Source organism: Ornithodoros turicata, chromosome 1, assembly GCF_037126465.1.
Source record: "Ornithodoros turicata isolate Travis chromosome 1, ASM3712646v1, whole genome shotgun sequence".
Lineage (NCBI taxonomy): Eukaryota > Metazoa > Arthropoda > Arachnida > Ixodida > Argasidae > Ornithodoros > Ornithodoros turicata.
The window spans coordinates 199,932,312-199,947,559 of NC_088201.1; the positions used below are offsets into that span (position 1 = coordinate 199,932,312).

The 15,248-nt window shown below is 47.2% G+C and overlaps 1 protein-coding gene across 5 annotated transcripts in view; it reads left to right on the forward strand.

Annotated features, from left to right (window-relative positions):
- LOC135378944 (caspase-7-like) overlaps positions 1-15,248 on the forward strand; it is a 290,182-nt gene that overhangs the window by 17,722 nt on the left and 257,212 nt on the right. The gene's annotated exons all lie outside the window — the stretch shown is intronic.

Below are 15,248 nucleotides of genomic sequence, written 5' to 3' on the forward strand. Positions count from 1 at the left end.
CAAGGTTTCAATAGAGAAGTCAGCAGCAACAAATCGTTGGATGTTATATTTTCTAATTTCGCACAGTTTTCAGAAACCGTTTCCCTCAGTGATTCACAGGTTAGAGCACAGCATTGGTCTCGTGCGCAGTGCAAGAATTATCGAACCTGGTCGGAGTTTGTGATGCGTATTCATTCGCGTTTTATTAGGCCGGTAAGTGGCCTTGATAAGTATAGGGAAGCGCACCAAGTGTGCGGATAAAGAGTTTTCGACAGTTTAATCAGGGGTCAGATAAACCTTCGTCGCTTCGGACACTGACCGGGTGACAAACGTAGGACCGCGCAGTGCTTTAAACACGATTGCCTAATCAAATACCGCGATCATATGTACTAAACCACATTGTATTTGATACGATATAAATTACATCTAAACATGCGGCATTATCTTCACTTGTTATCCCTTAACGATAAGCCACCCGACGTTTCGTTTGCTTTTCTATTCATCCTGTTCTGCACCCCTTAGCTGGTGTACGTACAAGTGGAGAGAACTTCGGCGATGTGCCTGCTGTTCACAGTCACATCATAACTACTGCTTGTTGCTCGGTATTTTCAAGAAATTAGACTCTATGTAAGAACCGAAGGAAGTGTGTTTGGGGAACCCACTCATTGTTTTAGCCCTTACTGCCTACATCTGTACATCCCGCGCTTTTTTATTGTACACACCATCAAATAAGGCCAATAAAATTTCTTTATATGTGACTGGTTCGTTGAATGCCAGTATTCAATAGCAAGCAATGGACGAGCGTTGCAAAAGTAGGAACGACAAGATAAAAACTGTACTAAAATAAGCATTACAGTGTCCTTGTTCCCCGAATATTCACCAGCTAAACGCGTGAAAGTGCGGGTAGTCAGACAACAATACTGGTGGTTGAATTTCTGAAAAAGTCAAATTTATGGAGCAGCTTCGTTTGCAGCGGACACACAAAACTTTTCCTTAAGAACGAAGATGAAAATAGCAGCGGCGCTCGGCATGTATCACGAGACGATGTCTTTCTAGAAATGAGAAAGATTAGTGAGATTACGGAGGGGGGGGGGGGGGGGGGTAACCCTGAATGTTGTATCAAAATAGGACGGTATACACTGTCTGCGTAGCATAACAGGTGGTGGACTCTTCCGAGCGATCTGCCTGCTTGTCTGGTGGCACATGCTGCTCGAACGGAGCGAGGCGGGGGGGGGGGGGGGCGTTCTGGACAGACTTCATAGGCAACTGTGCTGACATTTGTCTTAAAGTGTATGAGCAAAGCCCAGCCTCAGACAGCACAGCTTTCTCCGAGATTCGAACCCGGGTTACCTCCCAGTCCCGGCATGCCATGTTATCATAAAAGGGCACTTAACATTCTAACGCATAGTGACCCCCAACACCAAGAAGGCCGCCGCAGGTTTGTTCGCGGAGTGGCCCGGACTTGACCCTGTTTGGGATTGTTGGTTCTGCTACAGCAATCTTCCAAAATTTGGGCGGCAGAACAGCTGCACTAGAAAGCATGGTATGCTTTCTAGTCCAGCTGATTCATTCTGATTATATATCAACTGTGAAATAGAAAGCTTGTTGCATGGCGAAAAGCCGGAAAAGGGGGAGAGCAGTGACATAATGTATAAACCCTGTTCTGAAATCGTACCATTGCCTCTACGACGAATGTATAAAAGAGACAGAGTGTTCGTACATGATGTGACTTTCTGTCTAAGCAGGATCTCACCTTCCACTACGTCTAGTACGATGTTCGCGACAAATACATAGTACACCCCGACTTTTTCTTGTCAAACGACGCGATTACATGTTATGGGGTAAATAAGGAGATGTACTTCAGCTTGCATAATTTGATGTCAAGAATTGGCTTAGGTGTCTGACTGATTTTCCCAATGCCCCGCATCTATTAGTACATGGCGCTGTTTTCGGAAATGGCGTCTTAAACAAAATTTCAGCGTGAGTATGGAAAGATTTGTGTGGCTTTCAGAGCGTGTATCATAATGGTGAGTCTGTCGCGCCCAAAAACTTTCTACATTGTGCACCAATGTATCATTGCATTATACGACAAGCGCATCATGTTGGGTTGTACAACAATAGCATGTAAAAAAATCCTGCAGCCAAATTTTTAGCAGCCTTCCACCATGTCTCAAAAAGGAAGATAAGCTGAGATACTTTTCTTTGAATGTTTCAAGTGGGTCAAGGCATATACAGACAAGCAGCAGACGAGTATGTACTCTGCTGTGAGTGCAAACTACCTGAAATATACGTTTATGACTATCAAAGGCACTTCCAAATACATTCATCTATACATAACGTATCTGTGTGATATACCCAAGGAGACTGGAATGGAATGCCTATGTGCTATCTCACAAAACATGTGAGCGCTTCACACAGAATTGTACATAACAAAAATACTCTGCTCAAGTTACTTTGCCTTAAGTGCTTTTGGGAGTAACTTGGTATCTTACAAATACTTTTAAAAGGCAGTATTTAGTACCTTGACTTGAATACGTTTTTTTTTTAGTATCTTGTACAAGCTTGGCTCCATGATATATTACAGCAGTGAAAGTCCACTCCATTCCTCCCTTTTATTTATTTCTTGATTTTTGTTTGAGTTATATATGGCTAGGCGAACATTCCCTCGAAGAAAGTTTGTAGCTACAAGGTCACTAATTACCTAAAATTCATTAATTATCCTCTTTAATTAGGGGATTTCGTGCAGAAGCGATGCAGCAGAACGAGAGGTATTCCTTATCCTTCGAAGAAAATATCTCTCAATTATCCCAAGGAGGAATCGAAAGGCATTGAAACACTGCGTTTACCACAACATTCCAAAACGCGAACTCGACCGTCCGTCGTAATCATATCTCCGAAGCGTGACGTATCAGCACGCCCACATTTTTTTCTCCCCCGCCCCCCTGTATCTGCCAGACCCCCCGAACCCCCTGGCGCTCCCAGGTGATCTTTGCACATGGGGTCACATGGCCGTCAGGGCGCAAGAAGCGGCAGCGGGTCGGGCCCTTGGTAGCCACCTATCGGCAGGCCCGTCGTCACGACCCGGTTTCAGTCGTCGTTCAGCACACCATTCATTCTAACTCACCATACTCTCACTGCCGGGACGTCGACCACACTTTGAAGTGCCGCCCTAGCATGTCGTTATAGTTATTTGCTAATTTCGCCAACAAACGACCTAGTTTTACCTATTTATCTGCAATCAGTTGCTCCTGTGTTATTTTTTCTATACAGATATATGTGACGTACTGATATATAATTTTTGCAGATAGCGGTGCATCAAAAATGGTATATTGTGTACCCACAGCCGACGACCCAGCCAACTTATAGATGCCCAGCCTGACGTGTATATACCCATTCGAGGTAGAATTCCGATAGGAAGAAAAAAAGAAACGATCAAAATAATCTGGGAAGAGGCGCTACAGCATATTTATTCTTTTTCTGTTTCCTTCTCTGTTCATTTACTTTTCGTTCGTTTACGAGGTTAAAGGTCCGCGTGTAAAATAGTAATGCGTCATAGAAAGATCGCTGCAGCATTACAGTTTACGACTAACGAGAGACGTAAGATTATTTACTCTACTTTGACGTGTGATACATACTTTATCGATCAGTAAATTCTGCCGTTTTATAAGTAATTATATAATGATGCAGGGCTCAGAGTGTGAAGCAATGTGAAGAAGTGTTTAATGTGGCAGCCAGGCCAAAACAGAATGAATGACCATGATACGCGCGCTCGATGGAAAATCATGCGCGAGATACGTGTCGTGACGAAACGACCATGGCGGCGCTCGTCGTCAATTTCCGTCGACTGCTACATGCCCCCCGCCCCCCCACCCGCTACTGTCCCCTTGAAGCTGTTGGTCCACGTTACGTGTCTCTTGATGGGCTTCGGGCATAAAGGGGAAGGGTTGGTTGATGCCGGGATAGCAAGCGTTGGAGGGAAACGGTGCCAGTCGGAGGAATCGGTGCTGTGGGAATGGACGGCAGCTAGGTCTATAGGCCGGCTTTAACGTGTCGACGGCAACCACGTGTTCTCCGCCGTTGATAGAGATGCGTAAGTTCTTGCCCTGGCGGCCGAGGACGGGATGTGGGCGGCCAGTGTAGGGCGGCGTGAGCGACATCCGTGCGCAGAAAGCCGTGCGTTGCGGATAACAGGTCTTGGGAGACGTGAACACGGCGGGTAGAGGAAGCGCGGGTGGCAACGGGACGAATTTTGTCGAAAAAACGATGAAGGCAGTCCAGGTAAAGGCATGTTGACGGGTTGGGGGAAGGCGGCACGAAGAAGTCGGCTGGGAGATGCAGTGCACAGCCGTACACAAGGTCAGCCGCACTGCATCCGATGTCGGTCTTGACGGCTGTGCGGATGGCGAGGACCACCAAAGGCAGGTGGTGTACCCAGTGTGCCCTGTCCTCTTGGGCGATGAAGGCGCTCTACGAGGCCGTTGGATGCAGGGTGATATGATGCGGTTCGGACGCGATTTGTTCAGAGGAGGTCGGTGAGGCCCCTGAACAAAAGGCTTTCGAAGTGTGGGCCCTGGTCCGTAGTGACACGGGACTGCACGCCGAACCGAGAGACCCACGATGCGACGAAGGTGTTGGCGACGGTCTCTGCGGTGGCGTCTGCCATCGGCGTGGCCTCGGTCCAACGTGAGAAGTGGTCGACAGTGGTTAGGACATATCGGCAACCGGCTGACGATAGGAGAGGGCCGACCATATCAAGGTGCGCTTGTCGAAACGCCCGTCAAGAAGCCGGAACTTCCCGGGGGGGGGGGGCGGACGGAGACGTGGCGGCGGTGACAGGATCGAACCCAGGCGCGGACGTCTCGGTTCACCGATGGCCACGCGAAGCGGTCCGCGACAAGCTTCTGAGTTGCCCGGATGCCAGGCTGTGCCAAGTCGTGGAGAGAAGAGAACACAGCCCTGCGACACGTGAAAGGAACGAAAGGCCTAGATTTAGGAGTCTCGAGGTGTCGGAACAGGACGGGAACGGGTAAGTGCCAGGAAGTATTGCAGCTTGAGGGGGAGGGGTGTTGGCGGTGCGCAAGCGCTCCAGCTCTTCATCGTGGAGTTGGGCAGGGGCGAGGGCTTCGTAGGAAAAGCGGTGCGTGGTGGCAGAAAGGGCGGCAACGCGACTTAATGCGTCGGCAGGAGCGTTTCCTTCTCCCGGTACGCATCTGATATCTGTGCATATTTCAGGAAGATAGGCGAGCTGTCGAATCTCCCCTGGGGAATACCGGCTGCTGGCAGAGTGGAAAGCTTAGGTCAACGGCTTGTAGTCGGTTGAATGGAGAAAGCGCGGCCTTCACGGAAGAAACAGAAATGCTGGCCTCGAGGTACGCGTCCAGTAACTCGTGGCCAAAAGTGCTGTAGCGCTGCTCGGTAGGTTTGAGGGCCTTCGAGAAGAAAACTATGGGGCACCATGCTGCGCCATTCTGCTGCTGCAGCACCGCGCCGCGGACATACCAGAGGCGTCAAACATGAGTGTAGTGGGCGCACCGTGCCGTGGATGGCAAAGCAGAGAATAAACAGCGAGCTCGACACCCTGCCATCCCAATACAGTTCCCCACCTCGCCCTCCGTGGCTAGTTAGCTGGGCCCCCTCAGTCGCCCTCCTTCTTCTTGTGGAGGGGGGCAGCGCACCGGCAAAGACGCTTCGCGTGCGTCGCCGCTGCACCGATCATATTTCGAAACTTTACGGCGAGCTGCTCCGGCAACGCCGACACGAAGGGCCCCGGCAGCCGGTTCCTTTGCGGGATAAAGTAAGGCGCTTCATGCGTTTCATGTCATCGGACGTCAGAAAACGTCATAAATTGAACGTCATGGAGACACCCGGTGGCTAGTGATTACTGATTGGTTCCCATGAGGATGGATTCGTTTTCTGAGCGATGATTGGTCGTTCTCAAATTTGTTCGCGAGCGCTCGAAGAGGCGACAGTGCGGCGGCTGTGCCGGTTGGAACCGGCGTCCACGGAGTCGCCGGCGTCCGCTTCAGACGGCTTGTGTTGTATAGCGGCTTTGTTGGACTATCAGTTCTGATTTTTCCTGTTTAAAAACGCAAGCTATGTCATGTGAGTGTCCTCGAACAGTCACAGCTTCCAAGGAAGATGCCTGCGCAACATTTGTGCTCTGCTTCTTGGTGTAGAAGCTATTCGAGCGTCCGAACGCCTCGTACCCGATACCTGGTCAACGACTGCCGAGAGGTAAGTCATTTGTCTTGCTTGTTGCCTTACAACACCGCATTCACTTCGTGTATTGTGAATAAGTTGCCTAACAGTTACCGGAATTCGCGGTGACCGAGGCAGACAGCGTAGCTTTGCAGATACGATGGTAGACTATATTTCTTTTCGAGAAACAATATCATCTAAACGTTATGATTAAATACGCGTTCACGTCGTACTGTATAAAGGTATGACGCTACTGTAAGTCTGATTCTTGGTGATTTCGCTCGACAAGTTTCGTCCGAAGCGTTGACTTAGTAGCTGTTCAGTACGTAGCGCCCAAGCCAAGATTGTCAGGCTAATCGGTCTGAATATATCATTGTGAAGTAGCGCAATAAAAGGTATTTTTTGTACTAAGGTCGCTCATCACACCCCACGGCTGCGATCTTCTCACAACCCTACCACCGTTCTTATTTTTCGCGTTCATTAGCACCTTTGTTCTTTCTATTTGCATTCAACTTTCACATGCATAACTGTATATCTGATACCAATTTTTTTTCATCTTGCAGCCACTGAGATCCAGTTCCCAGTAGCAGTCCCTTCCAGAGGCAGTCCGACTTTATCAGGCTTCTTCAAGCAAATTCTGGAGCAATATTAATGTCATCCTGTGTACGTCTTGCATAACCGCATGTCGCACAATAAAATACTTCATGTGACAAAAACAACCAAGGCTCCGTCGTATTCCTGTAACTCCCAATGCATTCCGACAAACACGAACAAAAAAAACAGTGCATGGAAGAAAAAAAAGGACCAACAAAAGAAGACGGGGAAGCAGAGCAGAGAGGAGGAAAGTAGTGAGAGAAACACGGATGACACATGATTTACGTCATTCGCTACATAATCAAAAAAGAAAAAAAATAGGGTGGCTAGTCCTCAGTCATTGGTCCAGCTCTTTGGTCCAGCTCAGATTTCTACTACAGCTTCGCGCCCCTGCCGACACGGCGCCACACGCTTTCGCGCGCCATGGAAGGTTCATAATTTCAAACCGACCAATGAGCGCTCGCATACCGGCGGAGCGGCCGCAGGAGCGAATGGGCTGGCTGCAGAGTGACGGCAGACAAGTCGCGCTTCGATTTAAAAATTTTGACATTTCATGACCTTTGGTGACGCGAAAAGCTCGCGGAGACTCACTTTAGTCCGCAAAGGAACTCGCGAGTTTCATCCCTTTGGCGGAGCCAACACCGAAATGCAAATACATAAATATATTTCATAAATCCGGAACGACAACTCTTGGACACAAGCACTACTACTCAACGTTCCCAAGCACACAAGGAGAAATTGAGTGATATATAAGATCGAGAGATGCATTCACATACTTTTCGCAAAAGCGACCGGCCACGCTTCTCCTTTACCCTGCATGCGCGCTCCAAGCAAGAGGGCGTGCAAACTCGCTCACTCGCTTCTTGGAACTATAGGTTCCCTTATGCGGACACAAAAAGGCGTGCTTGCATCGCACAGGGAAGGGTACGAGTATACAAGTGTACAAGTGTGAGTGTACAGGTATATTAAACAGCGTGACAGCAACAACTACACAACTTGGAGTTGTTCCTAGTACAAGCATGGTGGCTGCCAAGCCACTGCATGCGCCACTGGTACACCGTAAAGCACCGCTATGACAGAATCAGGGCTGGGCAAGATACTTCTAAAAAGTATCTTCGATGCCGATACTCGATACCCTCAAAAATTTTATTTCTGATACCGATACAAGATACAGAACCGAAATTGATTTTCGATACAGATACTCAGTACTGTATCGTCGACACTTCGATACATAACTGAAATCACAATATAATAAAGCTGGAGTTAGGATTCGCGAAGTTTACATCACTAAAATAACAATATAATAAAGCTGGTAATATGATTAGGGAAGTAAAAACATTTATTCGTTCTTTCTAGAGCCTTTAGTGTATTTTTATAACGCACTTTTTCTGACAGGGCTTGAACGTATCCGACCGCACGGATTTAATGAAGCTACACTGTCTAAGCAGTTAGTCTTGTTAGAACTTTAAACTGAAGCCATGGGTCCTTTTTGCCTTTTTGCCTTTTTGTAACAAGGGGTGTCAGGAGTAGTGTCTCCAAGTCATCGATTACTTTGAAACCAAAGTACCCACGTGGTTGGGGAAGACAAAACTAACTGCCCTCTGCAAATTCCACGACAGCCGTCTTATACCTAGGATTCTGTAATCCGTCCTGTATATACAGTATGTCGAACTGTAGGATGTGCCATGAACGTGAGAAGTCATGTGTGGAAGCCCCAACTGGGATACGTTTTGTCTTTCTGACTAGACGACATACGCAGAGAACACACTTGACCCTGATAACCTATTGCAACTCTTGGGCACTGACGAGCTCCTGTTAGTCTTGTACGGAGCACTCTCGATGTCACAATGATGTCGACGATTTACAATGACTTGTCGCAGTGGTGTGAGTTATCTGGCGTTCTTAGAGCAGTGGAGAGAAAGGACAGTACCAACACCTTGTTCAAATGCGTGCTGTGCCTTCCCAAAAACAACAACAAAAAATCCTTATCGCATTATCTGCACCTTGCAGCTTAAAGTGCGCTTCTGTTTGTACTTTTCCTCTCAGATATCAAAAGTACGTCTCAAAGTAACGAATTACTTTAATGTAACGGTAATTTGTAATTTGTAACGATAAAAGTTACTGTTCTCTTAGTTTGCTTGTTTGGGCGACGCACTTCCCGTGCACTGTAGAGACTGGGCCTGCTTCCACGAAACACTTTGAGGTCACTCCGGGACGCTCCTCGGCACTTTCCTTCCTCTGTGATGTCCTCAAGCGGAAAAGTGACTTGCGCGAACCAAGTTGAGGATCGTAGCCATGAGGAAGGTAGGACGGTGGCGCCGAAAGGGCTGAGGGAGCTACTAGCTCTCTCACCGCTGTTTCTACCGTCCTTTACGCTAGCGCTAACATGGATCGCGTTGAGGCCCCGAGGTCGTCATCGTCTTGCGCTCTCGTTGTCGCGGCCGCGAGTCTACAGAGACCGTCAAAATCATTTGGACTATATATCTAGATGAAGGTGAGCTGCAACGGCGGTTCCGGTTTACGAGGGATGGAATACTTTTCATAACATCCCTCGTTGCTCCCGACATCCAGCCTGCGACCCGTCGGAGCCAATCCCTCCCGTCGTCGCTACAAATGCTGCTGACACTGCAGTTCCTGGCTACTGGAAACTTTTGATCACAGCCGGTGACATCATCAACGTACACGAAGCGACGGCCTGTCGTGTGGTGCTCTATTCGTCGTTCTACATTTAATTGTCTCATCTACTGCATGAAGTTGTTCTTGCTACATTTGATAACTCCAGTGGTGGAGGTCATGCTTCTCGTACAGGTAGATTGTAATGTAGGACTGTGTGAATGTCTTTATGTCACTTCCACTGCAAATGAAACGGAACCCAATATAAAACCAAGGTATATAATAACGTAAGATTGCGTTGAGAACGTGTCGTGTTGTCTTTTTATCTGTTCCGTGTCTCTGGATTTATCGTCGTTTTGCTACTTACCCGTTTGGAATGACCTTCTCCTGAACAGTGAGACACACGGAAGAGGCAGTCCCCAAGAACACATTGACATCCTTGGGATAGCCTAAGCGCATCATTCACGGACGGGGTGACGTCCTCAGGAGGGTCACATTTGATCCTCAAATCGTCCTCAATGTGTCAATTTGGCACTATACCGCGTCCCCACAGTATACTCAGAATGTTCACAGGCCATCCTTAATGACAATTTTAGGACAGTGCGATGGCACATCAGGGACAAACTCTAGATTCCTTTTACTGTACCCTATTTGTTTTTGTCTGGGACTACTACATTCTGTTTCACTTATTACTGTTCATTTGTCTTGATAAGCTGCCGCTATGATGTCTAGCTGTTCGTCTTTCCTCAACGGACAATGGGCAGGGCTCAATAAAAAGCAAGAGGAGAAATATAAATGCTAAACAAAAAAACCTTGCCAGGCACACCGAGTCACAAAGTCTGAGAAATTCACTTCAGAAGGTACCGAAGCTCCTATTCCGAAAAGAAAACAGATACTATTTATTACGTGTTACGCGACCTTCTGTGAATCCGATAGTCTTGCTAGCCTCGCACTCAGCACAAACGGTGAGCTGTCAGAGTTTAATTCGATTACAGAAAAAAAAAACAATATTGAAGAGGGGAATTGCTTGAAGTATCAACTCTCCCTTACAACGAAGTCCATGTTTTTTACTTCTGTTCGTTTGAGGCATAGGGGTATGGCATTCGAAAGTCAGAAACATAGCGTCAGGATCGCGCTTTTGCCTTTTCCACGATAAGTGCTCCATGTCATAGACAGTCACCCCTTTTGGTGGAGAAATGTTTGCTTTCTTTTTCTTTTTCTGGAAAATGTCATTCAACCCCTAGGATTGGCCCGAAAAACAAAACAAATGTGTCACTCAATATTTGGGGAGTCTTAGCAGGTAAACTGAAAATAAAGTAATATTCTCGTCCGTCAAGCGTCCACTAGGGGCGGGCACATGACGTACCTGCATGACCCTTCACGGACAATCCGCGAGTGTCATCCTCAGGACACTCTGGGGACAGACATCGAAGGACGAGGACACGATGGCACTGTGGGGACATCCTGAGGACCGTGTGTGTTCTTCGGGGTGGGTAAGGTGAGGTTCATTTATTTACAAAAAGTACAAATACGTGTATAATAGTGAAAATGGAACAATCGCTTGCTCTTGTGGATTTGCAAAATTCTATAGGGCGATGTCAGAAGCAGGTGACAGTGCCGCTCAGAGCGATCGCTGGTTGGTCTAAACGCCAAATGACGCAGTGTTTTTGGAGGAGGAGCTTTTGGAGGCCGTTTCGCCAATATCAGCCTGCGGGAAGTTCCTAGCAAGATCCACTCAAATTAGGACATCTCTCAAAGCGTTCGTGCAAGCCACTTTCTGCTGCAACCCATAAATTCCTCAGTTGAGGAACGAAATGCTTGAGGAAGGCAAGCATTGAGGCCCGTACCGAGGATTGTGTAGTGCAAGCGGGCCCTGCACCGAAAGCTTCTTCTTGTATGTGGTGAACGTGCCCAGACTCGAAAAGCTTCTGTCCTTTTGCAATGTTTCTGGCACGGACGTGCTATTCAATGTCACGAACATTCTCAAAGCCGCAACAAAGAACGACAGATATCATTTCGCTGCTACTACTTCGCTACGCGACGCACTTAATCGTGACATGCTTCATTTCTTGGCGCTAAAGGTAGCAACGCCAAGATTTCCCCGAGTGGGCACAAAATGCTGAATACAGTAGCGCGCCTGGAAAGCGCATTTTGCCTCTTCATGGGTGTTTCATTTGTGATTCATTCATTCATTCATTCATGTGTCATTTCATTTCATTTATTTCACCTTAAATGCCTTGCAGGCTTTACATAAGGGAGTGGAGTAAGTTGCACTCACTCAATTCCACTCACTAACTCGCTTGATGTTTAGGTATTATTTCATCGCTACCCGCTACTCGCGTGCTGTTGGGTCATTCCACAAGAACCATCCCAAAATCGTAGGCCGACCCCCACGGACTTTGACAATTTTTTTTTACTACTTCGTATCATTGAATTATGGATGTCAGAAAAATATTTCAGCCGAATTCCACGCGGCTTTCACGCGAGGCGGCGCCAAAGTCTGCAGGAGGGCCAAAAAGTAGGGTGCGTTTAATGGCTTCTCCGCAGGGAACGGCTCAAGCTATTTGAGATTTGTCACTTCCAGACTGATCAGGAAGCACTACCCCTTAGTTCTAAGTAAAAAAAAAATTGAACGACAACGTGTATTTAAGGCGCGCCGCAGGCTATAACTGTTGCGTTTTAGTCGCATGTTTGGAATTTTCTCCCGTTCACTGGAAGCAAGTATGAAATTAGGTGTCCTGATAGATGTGGACATGGTTAATGTGTAGAAAACGTTTCATTCCTTCAGTTAAAGGACAAGGCTGCGAAATATAGCGAGCAATATGCAAATTTTCGAAAATTGTCAATATTTGAAAGAATAAAAGGTGAAGTTGCCATCGCGATTCCGACATACCGTCAATGCTAAAATGAAGCTCAGCCTGTTCACTTGAAAATATAAAAAATCTCCAGGGTACTTTTATTTTTTTTTTGTAATAATTTTTCAAATCTCTGTCTCAGATGCGAGCGGGCCCACGCTCCCCGCGCCCGCCCTCTTCAACTTGAAAAGACGTAAAACGCTACCGCTGTTTGTTCATTTGTCCGAGACGCGCTGATTTTGATATTGTCTGAGCATCTGGGTAGAAATTCTTAACGCGACACGAAAATTGCCTCCCCGCAATCAATCAGCTAAAGGGTAATACAATCAGGTACGCTTTTGCGTTGCCTCTCTTTCTCTCTCTGAGAATAAGCACGCAAACCGTGACAGATTCAAAGTAATCTTGATATAATATGGGACACAGAACACACACAGTGTTTTGTCACACACAAAGTACACAGAAAACATTGACATTTGCATATACACAGTTAATGGACAACCAGCACGTGTGATATAGTCTTTCCTGACGTACTAAGGTGCGCTTGCTTGTACTTGGTGTAGTGAAGTGTGAAGTTTTTCTTCGGTGGATGCTGATATCACACGTACCTTCACTGTGTTAGTTGAGACGGCTTCAAAGTAATGAAGTTCTCGTGTTCCAGGAATAGCTCGCGCTATTTCATAGCTATCCTGCAACGCAGCCTGCTCCGCCGATACATCTCCAAAGGACACCCATACGGCCAGTATGTTCTGAAGGCTTTCGTCAGCCCAAAGAAAATGCCGTGGATTCAATACTGGACGATCAAAAGGCCTCTGGAGACTCGCCTTTGCCGCCAGCCGCTTAACAGTTCCACCAATCCCACCGCATGCACCTTTCCCGTGGGCGTACCAAAAAGTTCCTTGTTGCCGATATTCCAAAATCCTCATCATGAAAGCAAAGGTTCACAAAATTCGTTTTGTTCTCATATTGAGAAGCAGCGCCATGCGAGAAATAATGCAACTTTTTGATGTATGCGTGAGCGGGTAGCAAATGCTGGAGGAACTTCTTTTGGTACAAGTGTAGAGAAGCGTTGTCGTGTGTCAGGGATTCAGAAATAATGACGTAAGACAAATGCAGGGTTGGGCCAGATTGACAGCGAAAATACACCACAACGGAATGCACAGTGGCCTGGGAAGTATTCCAGTAGAACGACAGTGGTGAATTTTGTGCCAGAAAGGAGTATTTTTCTGAATAATCCAGTTGAACAATCGCTTCACTGGCGGGAAGGTCAGCCTTGAGTTGTCGCAAGTCAGCCGACTGCGACGAGCTGACGAAGTGATGTCTCTTTAGTGAATTTAGTTCAGGAATCAGCTTCTCGGAAAATTCCTGTATGGGAAGAAGTACTGTTTGAAGTGATGCTCTATCGCCAGGTACCCACTGCTGAAATGTGATGGTGTCCTGAAACTCATCAGCGTAGCCGAGCTTATGAGTGAGTTTGGCGCGTAGAGGTTCCAACAGCGGGCACTGGGTGAGTCGTCCAAGCATCCTTCCTTGTCGAGGCACAGACCATTAGCCGCAAAAGGTATTTGTAGTTTTCCTGGATTCCCGCAGCATCATATTCACGTTTTGATTGTCAGAGCACACACAGACTAAATGCGTTCCTGGGTCTCCAACAAGCACGCACCAGGGAGGTCTCAAGGAAGCAAATGTAGAAAATCCAGCTTCTAGAGTTGGGCTGCTTGACTTCCATATGAGAAAGGCTTCCTTCAAACCCGTAAGCATGAGCCTCTTCTGATGACCCTTGAGGACATCGTTTTGTCCTGGCATGTAGTAGGATATGAGTCATATTGGTAAAACTTCTCAATTGATTCCTTTGTCACAAGAGACAACGGAGCCCTTCCTCTCGCTAAAGTTGGCTCGTTCAGGACGCCCATCGTGTTTTTAATTTCTCGTGCTAGGCGAACAAGACGTTCCGAAGTTCCAAAAAACTGCATTGTTTGTTGCCTCGACCACGACCATGGGGCCAACGTTAGGATCATGACCTTTCTTGATTGGCTCTGTTCAGCTGAATATTTCTTCCTCAGCTCCTGAAGCAGGGATTCATAATATTCCGCGGTTATAGGACATGACTCTCCTGAAGTGGATGCCATCGGTATGCCCAACGAAGTTTCAAGGGCTTTCCTGGCTTTGCACTCTATCCTACGGAGCTTCTCCTGTGCATACTTCTGTCTCTGGGGTAGAGCTCTTTTCCGTCTCAACCAAGAAGTTCCAGTGACTCGTTGAACGACTGCAGTGTGTCCTGATCTGCGATCGCCAGTTCACGACCTGGACGGGACAGTGGCTCCGTCTCACTAGAAGTTTCAGACTGGTGCTTCATGCACAGCGCATGTAACATTTGGGACACAATCTCTCTCCAGGAATTAGCCCAAGCCTTGCTGTGTTCTTTGCTAGCGTTGACGATATTATTTTAGTTCCGCGCACTCTCTTCCTGTGCTGTCCAAGGGGGTCGACGCAACACTTGCATGCCATTTTTAAGGTGTACCTTCGCACGAAGAGCGCATGGTGGTTCTTGCAAACGGCAGTGATTGAGAAAGAGGCGTGCTTTCCTCGGGCAGAAATAAGGTACTGATTCTATTTACTTAGTTCAGTGAACTTTGTTGGAGGGGAACTGGACCCATCGCTGCATCCATTGGGACCAAATGAACAAATTGGACTGTCACCAACATTCACTGACGTAGATGGATGCTCCATGGCCACTTTCACAACACAGTGCCTGTATCACGATGGCAACTTCACCTTTTATTCCTTCGGATATTGGCAATTTTCGAAAATTTGCATATTGCCCGCCATATTTTGCGGCCGTCTTCTTTAACTGAAGGAATGAAATTTTTTCTACACATTAAACATGTCCACATCTATCAGGACATCACATTTCATACTTGTGCGTGCTTCCAGTGAACGGGGAAAAAATGTCAAACATGCGACAAAAACGCAACAGTTACAGCCTGTGGCGCGCCTTAAATACACGTTGTC